General features: G+C 39.6%; 1 protein-coding gene and 1 long non-coding RNA gene across 6 annotated transcripts in view; both read left to right on the forward strand.

Moving 5' to 3' along the window:
- The window catches only part of LOC126651012 (uncharacterized), a 292912-nt gene extending 289872 nt beyond the window's left edge, over positions 1–3040 (forward strand). Inside the window, exon 2 of the long non-coding RNA XR_007631543.1 lies at positions 304–3040. This is a non-coding gene — a long non-coding RNA (uncharacterized LOC126651012). The remainder of the gene's footprint in view (positions 1–303) is intronic.
- A 6605-nt stretch (positions 3041–9645) lies between these two features.
- DICER1 (dicer 1, ribonuclease III) overlaps positions 9646–22473 on the forward strand; it is a 64339-nt gene continuing 51511 nt past the window's right edge. The window contains exon 1 of one of the 5 annotated variants that reach the window (XM_050336468.1): positions 9646–9702. The gene's annotated coding sequence lies outside the window, so the exon portion shown is untranslated. The other 4 variants (XM_050336465.1, XM_050336466.1, XM_050336469.1 and 1 more) reach the window with 4 other exon arrangements.

Below are 22473 nucleotides of genomic sequence, written 5' to 3' on the forward strand. Positions count from 1 at the left end.
GGGGTACCATGAAATATCCATTGGGTTTTTTAGGGTTCTCTGCAACAATCCTCACAGAATCAGAGCTGTAGGAGATTAATTTGGCCAGTGTATGTGGGCCAGGGTTCGATTCCCGGTCAGGGCCACTCCCGGGCAGATGGAGCTCGTTAGTCCTTAAAAAGGCAACCCATCTACATCCTAAGGACCTCGCTGCCACCGTCCAAGCTCGCTTGGCCCCGGCAGATGAACCTTAGGATTAAAGGGTGGGCTCAGTTCCGCGCACACTGTGTCTCACCTAAAAAAATCCAATGCGCAGGCTGGAAGGTGTAAAGACCTTCCCCGGATCTTCTCTTGCGAAGACTGGCCATTATTATTATTATAAGATGATAATAACTGTTCATTATCACTTATGCTAGCTTTAAATACTTGGAGTCCCTTCTTGCCAAGCACAAATGTGAATGCATCCAATGATGTGTTCAGTTCCTCTACTTCTGTGGAAGTCAGTGCAACACATCTGTGTGCTAAGCACACACTACAGGACCTGGCCCTGAGGGCACTTAAATCAACATTAACCCCATAGGCCAGGAAGTCCCTGAAGCCTATGCAATGCCCTTAGAGCTGGATCCCCTCAAAAATCCAACATACACCAACTATACCACTCACTTTAGTTACCTCCCCTTGTACACAGTGCATTTGTTTGTCTAAATTCTGCAGGATCCCCTCTAAAGAGAGAAAGTTAGAACAGTAGTGGGGAACAAATAACTGGAAGATGAGGATGAGGTTTCAGGCTGGGATATGGCCATGGAAGTTCCAAACTGCTACAGCTGAAAGCTCATACCCTGACAACAGGCTGTATGCTGTTTCACTTGAGCTAATAGGTAACAGATCTGAATGGAGGTAAAAACCCCTCAGTTCTTTGTATTTCTGCACTGTGCGGTTTTTTGGCGGGTAAATTACTTCTGATTCTTTCCCTCAGCACACCACTGATAACAATAATTTGCAGCCGCCCAACTTATGATCGTTCACATTCCTGGTTTGTATATAAACAGGACATACAGTATGGCTTGTTCCCACCCACACCACCCCAAGACTGTGAAGCTGTTCGTGCAGGAGAACGGGAGGTGCATGCACATTAAATGGTATGGAAAAGTCATGTTCTGAGTGGCATAGCTGTCCATCGCTTTACACACCGGCAGAGCCCACAAAGGGTGAAAAATTAAACCTTTTTTTTCCAAATGCCATAGTCATTTCAGGGTTATCTTAACTGAAATTGTGAAGCGTGAAAGTATTTCTTTCCTCCACTAAATGTAACACATGGAAAACTTCCTTCCACCTCAGTGGCACTTTCAATGAGTCCTTTCCAGGGAGCTGCTACTGCTGATACTGGAAAATGAGACCCAGTTATTTTCTCCCCATAGCGGGGGAGTATCTAAGTTTATGTCTCTAGAACATAAAATTGGCCCATGAGTGATTAATGTTTTGGGTTTTTATCCATGAAAAGGCTAGAAGGACCAATAAAAATAATTAATTTTTTCTTGGTGAGAAATACTAAAATCTATCATTCCAAGAAAGACTATATACTTGCCTTCACTGCTATGTTCAGGCCAGGTAATATTTTATTCCCTCAATAGTTTCATTACTTTCACTGGGCCTTCCTGGAATTTCTTTGATTCACAGAATAGATTTGCCGTGTGTCCAAGGACCAATTTGTACAGGGGGGTCCTGGTCCATGGCCATGATTAAGACTGTAACAGAAAATCACCATTGTTTACTTTAAAATCTCTGGTTTGATGTAAATCAAGTGACTTTCAAAGTATATGCTGCTCAGTTTTTGAGAGAAGCAATGCAGTCTTGTTTTATTGCCAAATAAATTACACAGGGCAAATAAGAATTTTTATTGTAATAAAAAATTCAACTTCTGCTTTTGTCTTGAACAAAACATTTTAGTAGGCATACCACTTTGTGCTATTGTATACTGCTTTGTAAAAAGCTGAATAAACTGTTTTACCCTTTCTTGTTAAAGTTCTCCAGTTTAAAATGTAAACTGCTAGTTTGCTAAAGAGTTAATGAGGGACTTCATCCTAAATAAATAATTTGTAAGTAAGGAATGTAATACTTAAAATACATGTTCCTCTTTAACAAGTGGTGAGGAATGATGATTTTTTTTTTTAAATGCAAACAAATGCTGGGAGAATTTGAGTGGTATCCAGATATACTGAAGGAGATGCATTTTCATGTACTTTCAAATACATTTCTTAACACTTTCAGTCAAGTTTGTGTTGGATGTTTGCACTAGTTGCTCAAAGCTAATTTTTGTGAGAAAGAACTATATTCTTATGTATAGTTGGTACACTAGAAAAGCAAGTGTTTTTAGAAACTGTTATGCTGTAATAACAATAGTATTTATTAGTGAATAGCTCAAATTTATTTTACAAAATCGCCAATTTTGAAATAAATGGACAGGCTTCCTGTATATAATCTGTTATCTGTGGGTTTGTCCTTTTTCTCACAACAAAATACCTTAAAACATAGTTTAGGAGAGATCACCATTTAGTTCTAATTGTTTAATTTACTCATTGTTATTATTATATATTTTATCTATTGTATGCATTATTTTTATCTATTCATGCATTTTCATGCCCAGTAGTTATATTCACTTTTTAGCAGAGTAAACACTGCAAATTCATCAAGTATGTTGTTTCCCAACTATCCAGAAAGTGACTTTTCATTTTAGAGGAAGAATCTAAACTTTTATTTTGGTCAATAAACAGATGGATTTTAAATTTTTATACAGGTGAAGAATTATTAATTTATTATTGCATAGAAATTGGCATTATAAAGGCAAGCCATGGGAAATCTTACAAAAACAGTTGTGCTTAATTAGTTACTGTTCTTACAATTCAGTTTATCTGGACTGCTTCTGTGTACATGTTTAGACTTGTGGATTAGTAAATTACTAGCTGCAGTACCCATTCATATTTACTATGTACTTCCCCCTACCCCTTATTCCCTTTGCAGTATATGAGAAAAGGAAAATAAAGTACAACAGAGTTGCAATACAGTTCGGATTCAGCCCCATGATGTGTCTCCTGAGAAATATATCTAAATTGGATAAACACAGAGAAAGGAAATGGTATATGGAGAAAGGAGTAGGAATGCTTCTTCTCTAAAAGTTTCATGTATTAGGAATTATAAATATTCCTCTATCCTTCTACAAAATCACATCATCCCACATGCTTTCAAAATGTTTCTAATCACTCCTGGATTAGCTGGTACCTGCCTGCAGGAACATCCTCCCCCACACACCTAAGCATAGGCAGCAAGAGAATATTCATGATGCTGTTGGGAATTTGGGATATTAGGGTGCAGTCCTGTTAGCAGTTCAGACTCCCAGAATCCTAGAATGGTTTGGGCTAGAAGGGACCTTTAAATATCATCTAGTCCAACCCTCTGCAATGGGCACCTGCCACCAGATCAGGCTGCTCAGGACCCTTTGTTTCCAGGTATGGGGCATCTCCCACCTTTTCATTACCATAACTTTAAAGTCTCTAAATACAGTTTGAAACCAGTAGCTTTTTTTGGCGTCATCAATGACAATTAGGTGGAGAATAATAAAAATGTTGTGTTTTTTTAAAATTGGATTAATTTTTGTACAGTTGACACTATGGTTAGGAATTTGCAAGTGAATTAGGGAGTTAAGGGTGTGAAGTTCAAATAGGCAAGATGGGTCATCTCAGAATGTGGAAGGAGAGTAAGTTTTTACAACAGTATAAGATCCAAACTTTAGTTCAAATTCAAACATAATAGGCAAGGAATTGTACCAGATTTCTTTTAACTACTTTGGGATAAAAGCAATTCTATTAGAAACTGCAAAAATAATGTCCCTTATCCTTGGTGTGCAATCAAAATTTTTGTAGCTTAAAGATGATGCAAATGCAGCCTGGGAAACACATCCATGTGGATCTTGGCAGCAATAAAGGCAAGAACAGGGTTCATTTTAGACAAGGAACCCTATGCATGTACACATACACTGAGTAAGCACTTTGGTTATGCAGGAGCCCAGACCTCTGAAGGATAATCTGTGGACATCGCACATAGATTCTGGTTGGTATTGTATACAGAAACCTTCACCTTCTCTTCAGTGCTCATTTTACCTGGTTGGTAAACAAAAGCCAGCAGGGGCAGGAGAACCTTCAAGCTCGTGAGCAGATACAGCAAACCCTTAGACTTGAGCTGTGATTTCTATTAAGACACCAATATACAGCAATAATCTTTTCTTGAGTTGCTATTTCTACTGATGTTACATGGCTTATTTCCAGGAGAGCTAATTGCAGCAATTTATGAAATGCCCTCTGTGACTAACTCCATTCCTTGATGAGATCATACCACTGCCTTACCACAGTCCTTGTCAAACTGTACACTTATCTTGGAATATCATGTAACATATGAGCAAAGCAAAATATATAGCTCCATCTACTGTAAATACTTTGAATTGATTATTTTTTGGTTCCTTTTTTAGGGCTGCTTTGTACTCTGGGGAACTGATTTATCACTTTGCTGATAGGTATTTTCTGCATGTTAGCAAGAATCAGCATAAATACAGATTTATACATTGCAAAGTGGCATTTCTTGGTTCTCAGGCAAAGAGGAGCATTAAAAAGGGTATTTCTCAAGGACATTAGGAACCTATGTTAAGTGTCATATGACAGATCTTTTGTCATTGCAGCCGCTTATGAAATTCTTCCCCTCTTTCAGTAAAAAAACCCATCAGGTAAAGTCCCAGGTGACTGGAAAAAGGGAAACACTGCACCCATCTTCAAAAAGGGTAGGAAGGAGGGCCCTAGGAACTAATGACCTGTGAGCCTCACTTCTGTGCCTGGGAAGATCAGGAACCAACCCTCCTAGAAGTTATGCTGAAGCACACAGAGGACAGGGAGGTGATCTGGGACAGCCAATAGGGCTTCACCAAGGGCAAGTCCTGCCTGACCAGCCTAGTGGCCTTCTGTGATGGACTGACTGCAACAGTGGGAAAGGGAAGGCTTGTAGATGTCATTTATCTGGACTTCTGTAAAGCCTTTCACCTAGTTCCCCACAACAGTGGGCTGTTCAGTGGATAAAGAACTAGTTGTATGGTCACATCTAAAGGGTAGTGGTCAACAAGCAATAGCTCTTTTTTCTGGGCCGTACACAATTCTTTGTCAACTGTGTTTCCAAAGGAAAGGGGAAGCAAGTCATACCTATTCCTGCCTTGGTGGTTTTATCAAGTGCTCCCTGACTGTGTTCTTGCAGGTGCCAATTTCTTGTTACTGTCTGAACATCTGTGACTCTTGGGCTTCCCTCCACACCCTGCAGTTGATGTCCAGAAAAAAAATGATCTTTTGTCTCTTCTGACTGTGTCTGTATTATGATGTCTGGACTGGGGAGATGCTGTTTGGTGATGGATCCTAAGGGAGGAGTTTGGGATCATCCTTTGCCCCAGAATCCTTGCCAGTCGACATCAGGCTTGAGCTCAGAGACTTTAGGAGTCAAACCAAACCAAAGAATCATACAGAACAGCTGAGGTTTTGAGGGATCTGTGGAGGTCCTCTGGTCCAACTGCCCTGCTCAAGCAGGGTCCCAGAATTATGTACCCTTGGATTGTGAATATATCCAAGGATGGAGATTCCACAACCTGCCTGGGCAACCAGGCTCTTCAAAGAAAAGAGCCTGGCTCCCTCATCTTCACCCTTCTCAGAAGGGTTTTATGCACAAGCTAAGACACTCATGCTCCCCCCAGTCTTCTCCCAGATGAAGAGTGCTGGCTCTCTTAGCCTCTTCTCCCTTGGCAACAAGAAGGAGAATTTCCACTGGCCCTCTTTTGGAAATGCCTCTGTCTCAAGAAATTGCAGACATTAGTCTTCATCTCGGTTTGTTTGTCAGCTATGTGATTGTACTTTGGTGTGGTGGCGCAGAAGCAAAGATGGAAGATGCTGCTATCTGTCACCTCCCATGAAGGTGGTTCTAGTGGAGAAGATGCCTTCGTTGATTTCCCACCTCTGTATCAACAAGACCATGCTCAGCTGGGAATCCGACTGCAGGTTCCTCCTCTCATCCCAGTCACTGCCCTTAGTGATCCCTTGCCTTTCCCACTTGCTTTTCTGTTTCCCTGTTGGTACAAACCCGAAAACAAAGAGTGCATTACTCAGCTCTTCAAAGGCTGACATCATCAGGAAACCTGGGCAAAACTTCTCTTTCTTGCTGCCTGTGTTCAGGAGACTTTTTAGTCACACCAAAATCTTTTGTGACTCTCTTCCTTTTTTCTTGTTTTGACGTATTTCTTAATTTACAGGAAAATTAGGGCATCCAAACCCATTGTAGGTTTGATGGCATCAAAAGAAGCCAAAAATTATTTCTAGAGGAGTTGGAAGGTAGTTTTGGTTTAAAAATATTCTTTCTCTGTGAGACATTCCAGAACAGCCAACACAACTACAAGTCTTGTAGCTGAACTGAATTTTGTTCCCCGTTTATTTCATCCATTGGTAACTAACTATAGGAGGTCAGAAACTTATTTCTTTCCTAACAGAACATTTATTTTTCTCCATCCTTTTTCTTCTTTACCAGTCATTTGAATTTGAGTAGTTTCTTTACTGATGAGCACTATGATAGAGACACTCTAGAGTCTGTAGCATAGGTAGAAGATGTGCTGGAGAAACCCAAGGAAAAAGTAGGGAAGTTTGCCTGGGAAGAGTTTTCTGGAAAGAGAGAGGTCAGTTTCCAAACTATGTCCTCACATCAGCAATTTAAAGAGGTTAAAAAAGAAATAAAACAGTTAAAACTATTGAAGTTTCTCTTGCACCAGGGAAAATATCCTTGGAGTTATGAAGTCTGGGTCACTGAAGTGTGAAAGCACACCAAAAAACTTTTTTAAAAGCATCATAGGGTGAAACAAATATTTGTGCAACCTAACACCTTTTTAAAATCTCAGCTCCAGTTTTAGAAATGGAATCTGCTCAAAACAGGTTCTTTCTTTCTTTCAACTTCCTTCTCTATAGTAATACCTGCAGCTTTTTCTCATAATACACTGCAGGTGTTATTACTAGCACTGTGGCTTAAAATGTTTGCAACTGCTCCTTCCTGCAGTGATTCACAGCTATGAACTGGAAAACCTGGTAGCCAGACTAGGGGCTGCTTGAGAGGAAACCCGCAGGGAAAATTTTCTCAAGCAGAGTGCAGAATAGACACATCCTTTCCTGGGCAGAAACTTGAATGCAACACTTCAGCCTAGATTTTCTCAGTAACTGCCCGTTTGTTTCAAAGTGCACTACTGAAACAGTGTGTGACACGAGGCCAAAACAGCATCATGGCTGGTACCAACGAGAGGGAAAAACAGAGGTCACCATTGTCTCGCAGGAAGGAATCTCTTCAGAGTCCATTTTAGAACCTGATGAGTGGAGCCCAAAAGCCTGGTTTCCACTGGTGTGATTACAGAATACTATAGCATAAACAAAGACAATTAATTGTGACATTGTGATTTTTTAAATTTTCCTCTTCTCTAACAGAATTTTGGTTTACTGTTACTCAACAGGAAGAAACAGAAACACCATCCCCCCAGTGGTTACTGATGATTTTTCAAAAAGGGGGAGATAAATGTCTGTATTTTCCTGTTGTCTTTTAACAGTTACTCCATAAAGATCAGTATGTCTAGTACTAAAGACAGGGGGAAAGTTGTAACTTGGCACATTCTTACTCATTCTTTTCTGGATTTTAATAGATGGGCTATTGTATTCTTTTCATCCCACAGACTGTTTGCTTTGGTTTTATGGTTGGTTGTGGGGTTTTTTAACCAAGATCTGAATGCTAACCAGTTTGAAGTATGTGGAATTTTTTTAGAGTTGCATATTACATTGATGACTTCATCTCACATTAAACATCTTTGTAAGGAATTTGTGAAATCAACATAAAAGTAAATTCTTAATTTAGGCTTAAACTCTGAAGGTTAGCTGTCATTATACAAACATGAATAAAATATCTGTTTCTTAGAATGGAGAGAGGCTAGTGGGGATAGAATTATAAGGAATAGCACAAATTTTATCCGAACTGTACTTTTAAATCAAAAACTCCTGTCAGCAGGCAGGCTCAAGGAGGAAGTAGCTGTGGAGAAAGACACCCTTTTTTATATGAAAATAACTTCCAGAATTCTCCTGGCATTCGTCTGTTTTGTTTTCTAAGTATTCTGCTTGCTTTCTCTTTGAACCTACTTGAATTGGAAAAATTCACTATTTAACCATGGTCTGCATTAAGGAGGGTTTCTTTCTGCTGTATTTTATGTTGAAATAATAAAGAATGCCAATTTCCTTCAGTACTTCAGCTAAAATTGGAAAAATAGACCCATATGTTCTGATGTTCCCACTGGATAAGACTGAACAGCTGCCCCTCTTCCTCAGCTTTTGTCATGGGATATAATTATTCTTCCATCCATAAAAAAACAGAAGGATGCCTGCTCAATGCTAAAAAAATACCTAATACTGTAACATTTAACAACACGGACATTACAGAAGATGTGCTCTAAACAGCAACAGAGGTTTGAGCCAAGAAAATACTTAATTTGATAATATGTCCAGCCTCCAGCCTGTCCACTGGGTTTAGGTTTAAATGACCCTTAGAGTGCTCCAGTTAGCTTTATCTTCTCATATTGATTTTGTGTGCACAGTTACACTAAGGAAGATGGCGAGTCCCTAACAGAGAGCAGATGGGATGAGGGAGGCTGAACCTCCCACCACAGATCTTCCACTGGATACACACTGCCTTCAGCAAAACTTACAAGGGCAGTGGCTGGTCAGAAGTGGCTTTGCATTGCATTTGTGGTCTTCTTCTTTAATAGGCAACAAGGACGATCGCCAACCAGTCCTTGTGCAAGTGTACATGATCACAGGGGAGGAGTCTCTTTGGCCACCTGGCTTAACACAAGTGTAACTGGTTCTTCACCTGTGGCTGAAGAGTTTTGGTGGTGGAAAAGCCTTACCCTACATCACCTGTTTAATCCCAGACTTCTTAGGACACTTTTTAAAAAAATACAGTAGTAGTTAATAACATCTACTCAAGCAAGGGAGCGTTGCCAAGAAACTGGAGTGAGACCAGTGGTGCAGCCAGTCAACAATCTGCCTCAAGCAACAACAACAGGAGATGCTGCTTTGGGAGCCCACATAAACCCAACCACTTCCAGCCATCCTTTATTCTTTCACTGCCTGGGCCCAGCACGGCTGGGCTGAAGGCTCCTGGCTGGAAAAGCAGCACTTTGCCTTTGGCGGGAAGGTCACTTCTGATGGAAATGGCCATCTGCGTGCTTGTAGCAGTGGCATTTGGTTACACAGTCACGACAGAGATCAGCGCTGCTCTGTCCATACGCTGCCAAAAGGAGATGGCCATTTCCCCTACGGCTTGCCACGCGACAGAACAACGCCATGCCCTAAGATCCGTCTCTCCGTGACCAACCCAAACCCAGCACATCGCCCATCCCCGCAAACATGGCGGGCACCGCCTCCCGCCCCCCTGCCCGGGCCCGCCCGCGCGCCTGCGCGGCGGGGCCGAGCGCCTCGCAGTCCCGCGGCGGGGGAGGGGAGCGCGCACGCACGTGAGCGGCCGGGCCGCCGCTGTGTCCCGCCGTCCCATTGGCCGCCTCGCGAACCTTTCACCTTTTACCCGGCCGCGGCAGCCAATCGCCAGGCTCCTCTCATCGCGCGGGGGGTGCGGAGCGCGCGGGCTGCGCAGGGCGGCATTCTCGGAGCGGGGTTGCGCCGCGGGCGCTGGGCGGCCCCGCCGGTACGGGCGGGAGGGGCGGGGGCGGCGCTCCCTTTGCGTAGCGCCGGCCGGAGCGCGGGGAAGGGAGGGAAGGGGCGGCCGTGCCGGGCCCAGGTGAATGGAGGGGCCTGACAGCTGCGGGGACTGAGGCGGCGGCGGTGGCGGCGGGCAAATGGCGGCGGCGGCGGCAGGAGCACAATGAGGCGCGGCCTGTAGTGGGGGGAAGCGCCGGGCTGGGTCCCGTCCGAGCAGGTAGGAGATGGCGCCCCGGGGAGCTGCATGGCGGCCGAGCGCGGGTGTGTCGCGGCCCCGGCGCGGGGGGATGGCAGCGGTGCCTCCTTCCCTCCCTCCCGCGGGGCTGGGGCAGCGCTGCCCCGCCTCCGCTCCTGCGGCCCCAGCACTGGCCCCGGGCCCGGGGTCGGCCCGGGCAGCTCCCCCGGCGGCGGCGGGGCCCGCTCGGCTTTGTCTGTGCTTGGGGGCTCCGCGGCCCTCCTGCCGTGTGCTCGTGGGCCCGGGGAGAGCGGTGGGGGGGCTAAAGGAGTTTCCCGTCTGCAGCGCCGGTGTTAAAGGCGATGTGAGAAACTCCCCTGGCGCTGCACGTTGCTTCCTTTCCCATTCTCTTCGAGTGTAAATGAAGGTGGACGTTGTGCTGCGTGATCGTGCGTTGAAAAAAGAAGGGTTAGAAAGATATATGTTACTGCACAGGGGTTTGTTACTGTGTTGGGTAAGGTAGCCTGAATGAGTAGAAAAAGGGTTGTGGTACTGATACTCGGGAAAAAAAAAAGGTTATTTTTTGTATATTGTATTTAAGGAGAAATTAGTGTTTCAGAAAAGTGAATCTTATAGTGACTAGTGAATCTCAGTTAATAGTTAATAAATAGTCCGAGGAGTGTTGGCACTTCTGATGATCGGTTTTGAGTATTTTGGTATTAAGGATCTGGTCTTTAAGTCAAGTGGTGAAAGTGTCTAGGTTGGGAGATTGTTTTCTGTTTTGTTTCCCTAAACCTGGTAACCAAAAACAGTTAACTTTGCAGACACTCGGTTTGCACTCTTTTACTGTGTTTTATGCGTTTTCTTTAAATAAGCCACTTGGTATGCTCTGTTGAAATGCTGATGGCACGTGTCTGTTCAGTAGGCTGGGTGGTGCTTGTTTTAGCAAGTTCATACAGACACGAGCTGAAGTTGATTTCTATTATGCCATAATTATTCTTCTAAATTCTTCTCTTAAGAGAGTCTTTCCCATTGTCTGTTTCTATAAGATATATTGTAGTCTATGATCTTTGAAGGTGCTACTAGAAGTTTTCAGCTGGAAGGTACGGTGTATAGTAATTGGATTGTTACTTTATCGATTAATCTGCAGAATTAAAAAATATGTATTTATTTATTAAGAGCTGTTGACCCTGACTTAGCTACTGCAGTTCTTTAAAGCATCTTGGTGATACAGTTCTGTGAAAGTGGCAGCTCAGTACTTGAATACTAAAATTAACAATTAATTGAGAATGAAATAGCATCATTATACCATTGTATAAATCTGTTCTGGGTCCATATAGGTAATGCTGAATGCAGCTTGGGTACTTTCTCTTCATCTCTCTTCTACCTTAAAAGGGTTGTATTAGGCTAAGAGAAAGGTAGATGGAAAATTGATTGGAGCTTTTCACCTGATGAAGGACATACCGGTGAAGGGATAACAGACATATGAAACAGAGAGCCATGAATAAAGTAGCATAGAGAAGTGTTGTTTGTTTGCCCTGTTTTTGAAAGATTTCTGTATTCTACAGATTGGAAACAAATGCCATGCTCCTTTATGCTGTGTGTAACTAAAAGACGTGGTGCAGCAGCCTTTTGGGAATGCCAAAAGTTTAGAAGAAAGTGGAATCAATGAAATTATACTGAAAATCATCACGGACTGTAAAAACAGGAGTATTTTTTCAGTCTTGGCAAACAGCAAGGTGGCTGGTCCATGGTACTCCTGCTTGCCCTGTGATTATATAGCTTCATACCCATCCTCCACTAGTTACTGGTAGGGGGAAGCCAACGAAACTATTTTGTCTGATATATTACACTAATCTTTTTCCAGAAGTTTGTGTTTTTGTTTTGGTTTTTTTTTTTTTTGTTTTTGTTTTTTAGAAATGCCTTGGTCATCTGTAGCCTATGAGAAGAAAAAAAGCAAACCCTGCAGTTCAAAAACCCACTATATTGTAATTTTTTTGTGCAGTCCATAGATGTTTCTCATTTCCCACTTTGAAAATTCGTACTTTGCCAGTTTTTCAGCAAAGTGAATGGATTTACTTTAGCACTGCTGATCAGAATCCAAGTATCAGTACTTGACCCATGTTTGCTTTCAGTATGAACTGACTAAGTGTGCATTGATCTGTACTGAATGCAAATTACTGGCAAAACCAAATGCAGACACCTGTATTCTTCCTGGAAGAGCAAGGAGTCATTTAGTAAAATAGGTAATAGAACTGAAATACACTTGATTTCTCTTTAGATAAACTCTAGTATATAAGTGAGAGCAAGAGTTCAGGAAGATTTTGTAAAGGATTCTAGGCTTTAGGGGTGATGAGCATTATAGTAAGTGCTACAACTACAAACAGGATTTTTATTTCAGGGCATAGTTTAAGTCTATCAGGCAGCAGATAGAACATCAGAACATTCTGAGATATTTTTCTGTTATTCCATAATTCTCTGTGACCTTTTTTTCCCTCTCCTATGGGTAATACAAACTAGGGGTACACTGAGCCTGCTAGATTGTTGGCTCCTATGTCCTAATGCCTCGCTGTGTAACCCCTGACCATTTGTATCCCGTCACCTTCGTGTGTTCAGCAGTAATTTTTTCAGACTGAGAACAAAACTTTGATTTTATTAATTTATTTATTTTTAGGAAGTGCTGCCTTTAAAGAAAGTAGAAGTGTAATTATAGGATTGTGTAGAGCAAAAGTGTCAATATAATTGTGTGCAACATGCTTTTATAACACTCTGTACTGAAGGCTAAGAATAGTTAGTGTAGATCAGAAAGCATGATTTTTCTTTACACCTTCTAGGTATCTTTTTTTCATCCTTTATCCTTTCGTGACTTTCATATGTATCATGATAAACCCGAAGAGAAGAAATCTGATACATAGTAAAAACTAAAAGTTAACTTTTTAGCTGAAGTTACTACAGTCTTTATTGGAAGTTTAAGGTTTAGTGTTCAAACTGGGGTGATCGTCCAGGGATGTGGTGGATTTTGGAATGTAATTGAAGTAAGCATTCTAGAAGGCCTAACCTAGGCAACAAAGCAGTACCCACTTTAATGTACGCCATGGTATTGTGTTAGGTGAACTCTTGGTTTTGGTAGGTCTTGCACACCTTACTTAGTAACATCATAATTTTTCAAGTTTGTTAAGCAGTATCTCTCAAATTCCCTTGTTATTTCTACTCTGTCTTGCAGACTGCATTAGGTAAATCAGTTTTCCATGACATTTGTCACCTTCAAATTTATGAGGTCATGAAGCAGAGAACTGAAACTAGTATCAAGGAATTTACTTGCCTTGTTGCACAGCTGCAGGTCTTGAAATGCCCTTCTCTGGTGGGAAAAAGAAGGAAGAGCAACTTCTCCTTTCATAAATACTCCTGGATTCAAGAGACTTTAGTACTGCTTGTCATGACCTTTCCTTGAAGTGCAACGCAGTCGTGAATCTGATCTGTGTTTTGGTTGGTGTGGGTGTTACTTTTGAGTCCCTTCTTACCAAGGGAAAGATCCAAAAGTGTTCTCTCTTGATCTTTGCTAATACATGATAGTAGAAGAACTTGTTTGGTGCACTTTCTTTCTCTTTGCGTCAGTGGCTCTGTACTTCTGTGACGTAAGCAGGCATGATTTCTTTCTGCCTGTGTTTCAAATGTTCTGTTACTCTTCATAAAGGTTCAATTTTTTGGGGATGCATTGAATAAGTGTGAGAGATCTGAGATACAGCAGAGTGACTTGAAACAAGTTTCGGGCTGTTTTAACTGGCTTTGGGATGTTTTTGGATGTTTTAAATTGCTTATCAATAACCTGGTGGTTTTTCATTTGTACAAATGTGCACACACACATACACGCAAAAAAAACCAAAACCCATATTGTGAACTATTAAAAACCGATTGCTAATGTCTGTCTCCTCCTTTTGAATCTGATTCTTGATAAATTGTCAAGCCATGTAGCAGCCTTTTCCTCAGCTGAGGTGCTAATAAGTAGCTGGGTAGTGGTAATAGTAATTGGTCTCCTTGAAAATAAGAATTTTGGATTTTTTTTTTTTTTAATCTTTTATTTTTGAAAACTGAATTGGAGTTTTTGACCTGCTCACTTACTGAGTGCATGAATCTCCTTTCCTTAGGAAGTGAGGCAAATACATCTTGCATTTTGAAGTTAATTTGTTTGACTCCATTGACATGACTTGGCTATGCAAGCATGTCTGGACTGGCTGCCTTTGCAATTCATGTTGCTCTTTCATTTGGCTAAGTCTGCTTTGTTTCTTATCTAGATCAGGTTTCTTAGAGCTTCTTTCAACTGTTATTGGCCTTTTATGAATTTTTTTTCCTCTATATTTTCTTGTTCAGGAAGAAATGAGCAAGGCCTACCTATCTGAAGGTGAAGTTACCTTGTAGCTGAAGTAAAAACTTCTAGAGGTTATCTGGGGTTAGGACGTCTCCTAGGATTCAGAAGACCTAACTTACTTCACTGACTGAGTTTTGGCAGGTTAATTCAGGTATCTTTGTTTTCACCTCCTCCTTTGAGTGGTACTTTCAAGTGCATAAAAAAAAGGCAGTTTTTAGATGTTTATATATTTGCCTCTGCACATTAAAACATTTAAATATATATGGACTGACTTATGAATTGGGGGTTTATGAATTCATAATGTTCATTGATTATATTTGATGTTCTTTAATCTGGATATTAGTGTCTGGTATCAATCTGAAGTAAGACTTCTACTTTCTCACTGAAGCTTTATATTTCTGAGCAGGTAAACCTGTCTGCCTTGCTATATCTTCATGGTTGATGGCTAGTAGGCTTTTGTTTTTGAAGGAGGACATAAAATGAAAGAAAATGCTTACAATACAACTAAAAGCTTTGGTTAGTCAATTTTTTTTAATGACCCACAGCCTTTTGCTATCTTTCCACTAAAGATACATACCTGTATTGGTAACTTGCTATGTAAAGTTATTAAGAAGTGATGTGAGGTCTGCAGAAAATTATTTTTTGGGGCGGGGAGAAAAGTCATATGCCTCTCCCCCCAGTTACTGAAGATCATTGTTCATGGCTCTTGCTGTCTGACATAGTGCTGCCTTAATGACCTCCAACACTGTAGAAACCAAATTACTCTTGGAGATGGATAATGAACATGAAAAAGTACACTACTTCTTAAAAACATAAAAAGTCCCAAACAAACCCACCTTTCAACCTCTGTTTCTGCATGTTCTTTGAGTCCCCAGGAAGATGTGTGTATATTTGTCACTTATTCTTCTTGCGACTTAGTCTTCCCTGTTTCTGTGAAGCAAAATAAGAAGAAAATTGGAATATGAATATTTTCTACCAGTGTAATGAACAGAATCAGCATGAATGGCAGAGACTCTAAGGGGGAAGTGAGAGAAGCATGTTACTGAGAGCCATGGGATTATCTTGCTATCTCTTTCATTATTTCTACAGTTACTGTCAGCAAGGTCTCATGCACTGCCTTACAATTTTCTGCTACTTGTAAAAAAAGTGCGTGGGGAAAATTTTCCCTTTCTTCATTATTTCTAGAGAATATTGAACTCTGTTGGCGTGAGCCTCATGGGTTCATTGACACTAAAGAAAGATAGCAAGCTGTCATTTCAAAGATTATAAATAAAGAATAAATGTATGCCCAGGTGTTCAAGTCCATAGGTTTATATGCTGAATAGATCAGTTGATTTGTCTCCTGTTTAATCACAAGGACTATGAGTTAGTGAAATCTTCCACTAAAGAAGTGTGGCTACACCATCTACTGAGGGATTTGATAGGAATGAGTTTGAGTAGTGACAGGTGATGAAGCCCTGGAGGAGGAAGTGTGTAGGTTTTAGGAAGGCAATGCATTTTTTCCTTAAAGTATTTAATTGAAAAAAGGACTGGAAGAATGCCAAAACCATTTATGAGCTCCCTGGGTCTTTGAAAAACATACAGTCAGCTTGCAGAGGAGATGAGCAATTTTCCCTATGGTAATCTTTGCATAGTTAATACTTTGCTATGTCGAAGTTGAGAAGTTAAACCTGCCTTGATTAATACTAAATTGTCTGGAAAATGGTCTTCTCAAGACTCTATTGCCTAAACTGAATAGAAGATGAGTTTTTAGTGACAAAATTCATGATTTATTAAAACTGTCTATTGACCATCTCACTGTATGAGGGTCTGCAAGGAATTATTGAATGATTTTAGGGAAATGTAGTGACTGGCGTAATGATGAAGCAGGTGCTGATTTCTGGCAAGCATTTGGAGTGGTATGCCAATAATGCTCCTAATGTGTACATTGATTGCCGGCTATTAATAGTTGTTAAAACCTTTTATTGGTTCATCCTGTTACTGCTCTGGGTGTTTCCTTTTGCACCGTTCAAATAGTTATGGACTACACAGCCAGAAGTTTTGGATTTGGAAGTTTTAGGTTTATTGTCATTAGGGTAACAACATTCAGCAACAGTTGGCGGTAGAGAAGAGAAACTGGTTTCTGATTTTAAATGACAGTAAAAAACCTGTTGATTCCAATTTCCTGGTTTTCTGTAATGTAGGCAGTTAAGTGGCTGTCAAAATGGATGACAACCTTCTTCTCATGCCAGCTCTAATATTCCTCTGATTCCCATCAACTGCTGAATTCAGGATGCTGTACCAGCAGAAAAGTTACCTAGGTCAAGGGGAAAAACAATCACTTGGTTGTAGCATGCTGAACGAGTTTTCTCCCAGAGAGTCAGGCAAGTGTCAAAGCTGTTAGAGGAGGAGCAGTGACAGTAGGGCTGCTTCTTCCAGCACTAGGTTGCTGTCAGATTGGATCTGCAGTCTCATGAAAAAAAAACTAATCCAAAATACCACTTTCCACTTGTGTTGCTTTACAAATACTGACCTTTCTCACCTATTTATTGGAGTAATTGTTTCATGTTTTTCTCATGTCTACTTTCTCACTTATTGTTAATAGCTTCTGTTATAATCAGGTGTGTTATTACAGTAACCTTGTTGTTTTGTGTATGAAAGTCAGCTGTGGTAAATCTGGGATATGAACCAAAGTGGAGGGGAAAAGCTTACGTTATGTTTCAAAAGTGGAGTAAAAATACAATTGGATTTAATTACACTTCTTTAATGAGTACTATTCTGAGGTATGAACTACTTTTTAGTAAAGGTAACAATAATCATAGTGTAATAATCAAGATAAAACACTTAGGCTCTAGCTATTAGCTTGGGAAATTCAGATCTGAAATCACGCCTAGTTTAAAACCTCTCATTTTTAGCTAATGGTAATTTGTAGTTGTGACTCCATCATTAGGGATCTGTAGAAGAAACTGCTTAAAATGCTAGGACTTATTTTCCATTTTTCCTCAAATGTAGTTGATTATATATTCCAAGACAGTAGTAAAATCAGATACAAATCAATGCCTAATAACATGAAAAATGAATGTTTTCCTTTATCCAGTTTTCCATTCTTATGAAAGTGATGGGATGAGGTTTTTTTGTAATTATATGTTCAAGTTCTTGGGTATAATTTGATTAGTTTTAAAAGCTCTTGAAAGTGCTTATATTTTAATGAGGGCAGGGGAAAATACTGTCCTGATTTAAAAAACCCAAACAAACAAAATCCCTAAAACCAACCACCATTCCCCTGAACAAAACCCAAATCAAAACAAAGTAATTCCCTAGTTTGTTCACCATCAACCTGTAGAGATTTGTAATCCTTCATTTGAAATCAAAACGTTAGGACCCCAGACTATCCAGAGCAGAAGTCCCTAAATAATTAGGTTGGAAGTTAAAAAGTAACAAGTTGGACTAGTTGAGAGAGGCAAGTTACCTTTGTTAATCAGGAAAGCTTTCTGATTTTTTTCTTAGCAGCTTGAGTGAGATGTTTCTCCCCACCCCATAAATGTGCCTTCAGAGCAGATTTAGGGATGGGCTTAGTCTATAAATTTTCCAGACCATGGTTTTTGGATTTTTTTTGTGGTGAAAACTGTCTGTAATTTTTGTTAAAACATTTAATTGAATGATGATACATCTTAGATATATCTTTGATATCATATAGAATTGAATGGTGATATATCTTAACTGACTATATTAGATCTTTAGGCAAGAATATCCAAAATGTAAACAGTGTGCTTCTCAATATTACAAGTTGAGTGCTTCATGTATGGGCTAAACTCAGCTCTTGTTTCCTGTTGGATTTATAGGGTAAAACAATATTTACATGTTTAAGTTTACAGGCATACTTCTAAGAACATTGGTTGACTGTATGTGTAATTTTCATATGAAGTAGTAGCCAATACTTAATGCAGGAATATTTCCAATTGATATTATGAGACTGTCTAGAGGGTTAATTAAAAAGATAAAACCAGATATCTTATTAATTAATTTAATTAGTTAATTAAAAAGATAAAACCAGAAACCTTAATATAAAATAGATTCTTTAAAAGTTTACATTCTAATTAGAGGGTACATGACTGTGAAGGTGCTGTTCAAAACAGTAAATTCTTTTATTTGTTAGGCATGTCAGGAGTGTAGGCTGGATCTTGGGCTTGATGTGCATTTTAGACAGCATTTCTCCCTAGAAAAAAACCCCCTTACCTGTGTCCCCTCAGGCTGTGGTATTTGTTTTTAAGCTTAATTTCTAAAGTTTTATGGTGAAGGGAATTAGCAAGATGAATTTGTCTAAGAAACAGTTTATTCTGTGTGATTTCTTTAATTTTTTTGTTATGGTCTTACTCTAGGTGTGGTCACAAATTACCTGGAAACAGTTATGGAGGTAGCATGTAGATTGAAGAGTTAGAGTTGTGCTCTTGGGTGTATAATCGTGCCGAATTAAATGCACTCTAAAGTGAGGCCTGGGAACCTTTATCGTACAGCATTTTGTCTTGCTGCTGAGTGAAAATGAAAGGGAAGTGATGAAATGTAAAGTGACTTTCCTATGTTTTGTCTGCATCAGAGATGTGTTTCTTCTGTGATTACTTTGACTGTATAACCAACTACAAATTTTTATATGCGTATTTGAAAAAGCTAAAATGAAATACCAATCTAGTGAAATGATGGTATTTTCAACTTCTGCATATGCCATGTGTTTAATTCTCCTAGAAGAGGAGTAGTAAGGTCCCTCTTCTCAGTGACAGCTTGTTCATAAGAGTTTAACACACTTGTACTTTTTGAATTAGCTTTATTGCTTTGGTTGATTAGTCTCAGTTTGTCTAACCTCTTGTCTGTGCAGCAAAGTCAAACTTCTAAAAATTATATACCTTTAAAATTTAATTTCAAAACTGTTCTTCTGTTGCAAGTCTTAAAGGCCTAGACTTACAGCCTGTGATGCTTTTTCAACATTTTTAGTATGTATTTGAAAGATGCTGAGGTATCTTGAATTGTAAATTATGAAGTTATGAAAATGCACATTTTTAAAGTAATTAATTGAAGAGAAGTGAGAGCTTTCCTGTTCAGTGTTGAGAAAGCAGTGCTAGGAAAGAAGAGGGAAATCTCCATTGAAAGTTAGGAATGTAATCTGCTTAAGTCATTGTGAAAGTCATACTAATCAATTATCTGCCTCTTAGGGCATCGTAATGCATCTGTGTATGTCTACTCAAATAAGCAACTCATTAGCTGATAGAAGCAAATGATTAGTCAATGAAATTGAAAGCTAGTTGTATTTAAATATTTATCCTGCATTATTTAAGGTTTTATTTATTATTATTAAAAATGTAAGATGTGCTTGCATGAATTAAGGTGTAAATTCTTTCCAAATAGACCACAGTATGCAGGGGGGAAATTGTTCTGCATAATTGAATATACCCATTAGTAAGCTAAATGCTGTGATTACTCGAATGTTAATGGCTGTGATGCTATTCTCCTTATTAATGAGATATCTGTATTTGACAGTTGTGAATTAACCTAAATGATACCAATACGTACGCACTTGTTTCTAAAGGAAACTACAAAAGCAAGATAAGTTCCTAACTGATAGAAAGGGTAGTTATGCAACAACTTTATATGTAAGCCTTCCCAATATACATCAAGATTAAAGTAGGGATGTTAATGCCTCTTATCTAGTTGGACTTACTGAATTCGGATGTTAATAGTGAAATAATTTACTTTAAAGTGCTTGATTATTACCCTGGTTTTAAATGAAATTATTTGGTATCTAAAGACAAAATTGTACTAAGGTGGCTGGGCTTTTTTTGATCTGAAGTATCTCTGCTTTTCCAAGACTTTGATCGCATTCATGTATTTTCTGGTTTGCTTCTAGAAACTTACTCCTCTCCTTCACAGCTAGATTGAGTTCTTTGTCACTTAAATGCTGGCAGTGCTGCTTCTGATGCAACATATCTGGCTATGTATTCATTACAGCGGCCCTGATCTCCACTTCTGTGCTGTGCTGTTTCGTGGATGTCTTCAGAGAGTCTGGATTTGATTGACCTCTGGAGAAACATAGTCAGTCTGACCTGGAATTGGTCATCTGCAGGGTACTGTGAGGATAAATTAGGGCGAGAAAGTACTCCTAGTCCAGTACTCATTGTTAAGTGAAAGAACTAAAGTGTTTACAGAGGTGCCCAGACTGGAGGAATGATACGGTGACAACTGTGAAAGATTGTGTGTGAATCTGAATTTTCTTTTCCCAGATTCAAAATGGTGGAGATGTGTTCCACTGCTTGTCTCATTCTCCTGTCATCTCTGTCTGAATGTTACCTGCCAGGCTGTCACTAATTTTTTTTTTTTTTTTTTGGTAGGTCTTAATGTATCCAGAGTAGAACCTTAGGGCAACTGCAGGAAGGGGAGCTGTACCAGGCTGCTGATGCAGCTGTCAGATCAGCCTCACAGAACTTGGCCTAATTTTTTTCTGAAAACTGAGAATTAATGAAATAAGAAAGCACCTCAGAGTTTTTGCTTATGGTTGTTTGATGTTGGCTACTGAATGTTACTGCAGTCAAGCAACCTGTAAAATGTCTGCTACTATACTTTTGGTTATTAAATGATACTAGGCATAATGATCAGTGGTTAGGCAACTTCTGTGCGAACTACAACTAAGAAAAGGATTCTTTCTTTGACTTCATAGTTTCTGTTTTTTGATAACCAGTGCTCATGGAGCTGGTAATTCCAGATAAAGCAAAATCTACTCTGTTATTTTTAGAAAAAGGTCTCTGCTCAAACTTGTATGTTTGTGTTCTGCCCTGAAAATGCAGTTTACAAGTGATTGAATTACAGGACTGTATTTTAGTATTGTAGAAGGAAGTAGTTCTCTTTGACTGATGGCTGTGGACCAGGGTCCTGTAGATACTTGTGTCTTTTTCAATGCACTATTTTGCCATTTATACAGACAGCGTCTGGAATTGAAACAACCATAGGAATATATTAATTTTGAGTTGGGCTTGGCAGAAGAGTTAATTGGCAGGTCCAGTACTGTATTAACTTATTTATATTGCTTCCTGAACCCAAACTAGTGTCAGAAGCTGTCAACTGCACCACTTTCAGGGACTTAATGCCTTTGAAACATTATTTCTCAGGCCTCAGTAATTTTAAATAATAATACAAAAAAGTGTAATTGTTTAACAATATTTTCATTGTCTTTCCTTCTAATCTGCCTCTATAATCATTAAACAAGTATTTGGTAAATGCTATATTCAGTAAACCACAACTTCTTTGTCTAGAACAATCCTTCCATTTGCATAGCTGGGAATACTTTTGCATATATGCAGGAATAGCTTTCAGTCCATTATAAGAAATTAAGGGAAAAAAATTACCTCCCCTTTTTTTTAAAGTCACAGTAGCAAGAAAAGCTTCAAAAACTGAAACAAGCTGTTTTATCATTCAAAAAGGAGGAACAACTTGGATACTGTTTTTTAGCCACATGGTAAGAGTATCTGTCACAATAAATGTAATATGCAGAGCTAATGTGGAAAATAGGACTAATGCTGCACTGGACTGAAAAGGTTCTTAACTGTAATGTAGACTTGGCATTGGAGAAAGATACCTATTAATACACATTCAAAGAACTCTCTCAAGGATACCTATTTTATCTCAATTTATCCTTTTTTAATTTTGCATTCACTGTGCTTCTGTGGAAGATCGAGAGATGGATGAATCTGGAATGGGTCTGTTTTCTGCTTTGGGTCTGTACACTGCAGGGGTTAGTGATGCTCGGCTGCGGCAGCGTTGGAACAACAGGACCCTTGTGAACTGGTTACTTCGCAACTGACGTGGTTGGAGGTTTATCTGTTCAACCTTGTTCTACCTTTCCTAGTAGATCAGAATGGGAAAAGCTTTCAAAGGAGGGGAGAAAAAGGCTTTAAAATATAAAGCTTCTCAGTCAATATTTGGACACCTATAACCCCACACACACATTGGGGAGAGGAAGCTGTTCCAGTTGGGTTTTGTGGATCTTGAGTATTTTTATTTTTCTAATTCAGTTATGATTCCATATTTACTCCTAAACCTAAGACTTCCATTTAAGACATCTGTTAAAGGTTTTTATCTTTGATGAAAACTTTTAAGTTACTCAGCACAAGAAGTCCTCA

Source organism: Myiozetetes cayanensis, unplaced genomic scaffold (assembly GCF_022539395.1).
Source record: "Myiozetetes cayanensis isolate MyiCay16 unplaced genomic scaffold, myiCay2020 scf6-25, whole genome shotgun sequence".
Classification (NCBI taxonomy): Eukaryota; Metazoa; Chordata; class Aves; order Passeriformes; family Tyrannidae; genus Myiozetetes; species Myiozetetes cayanensis.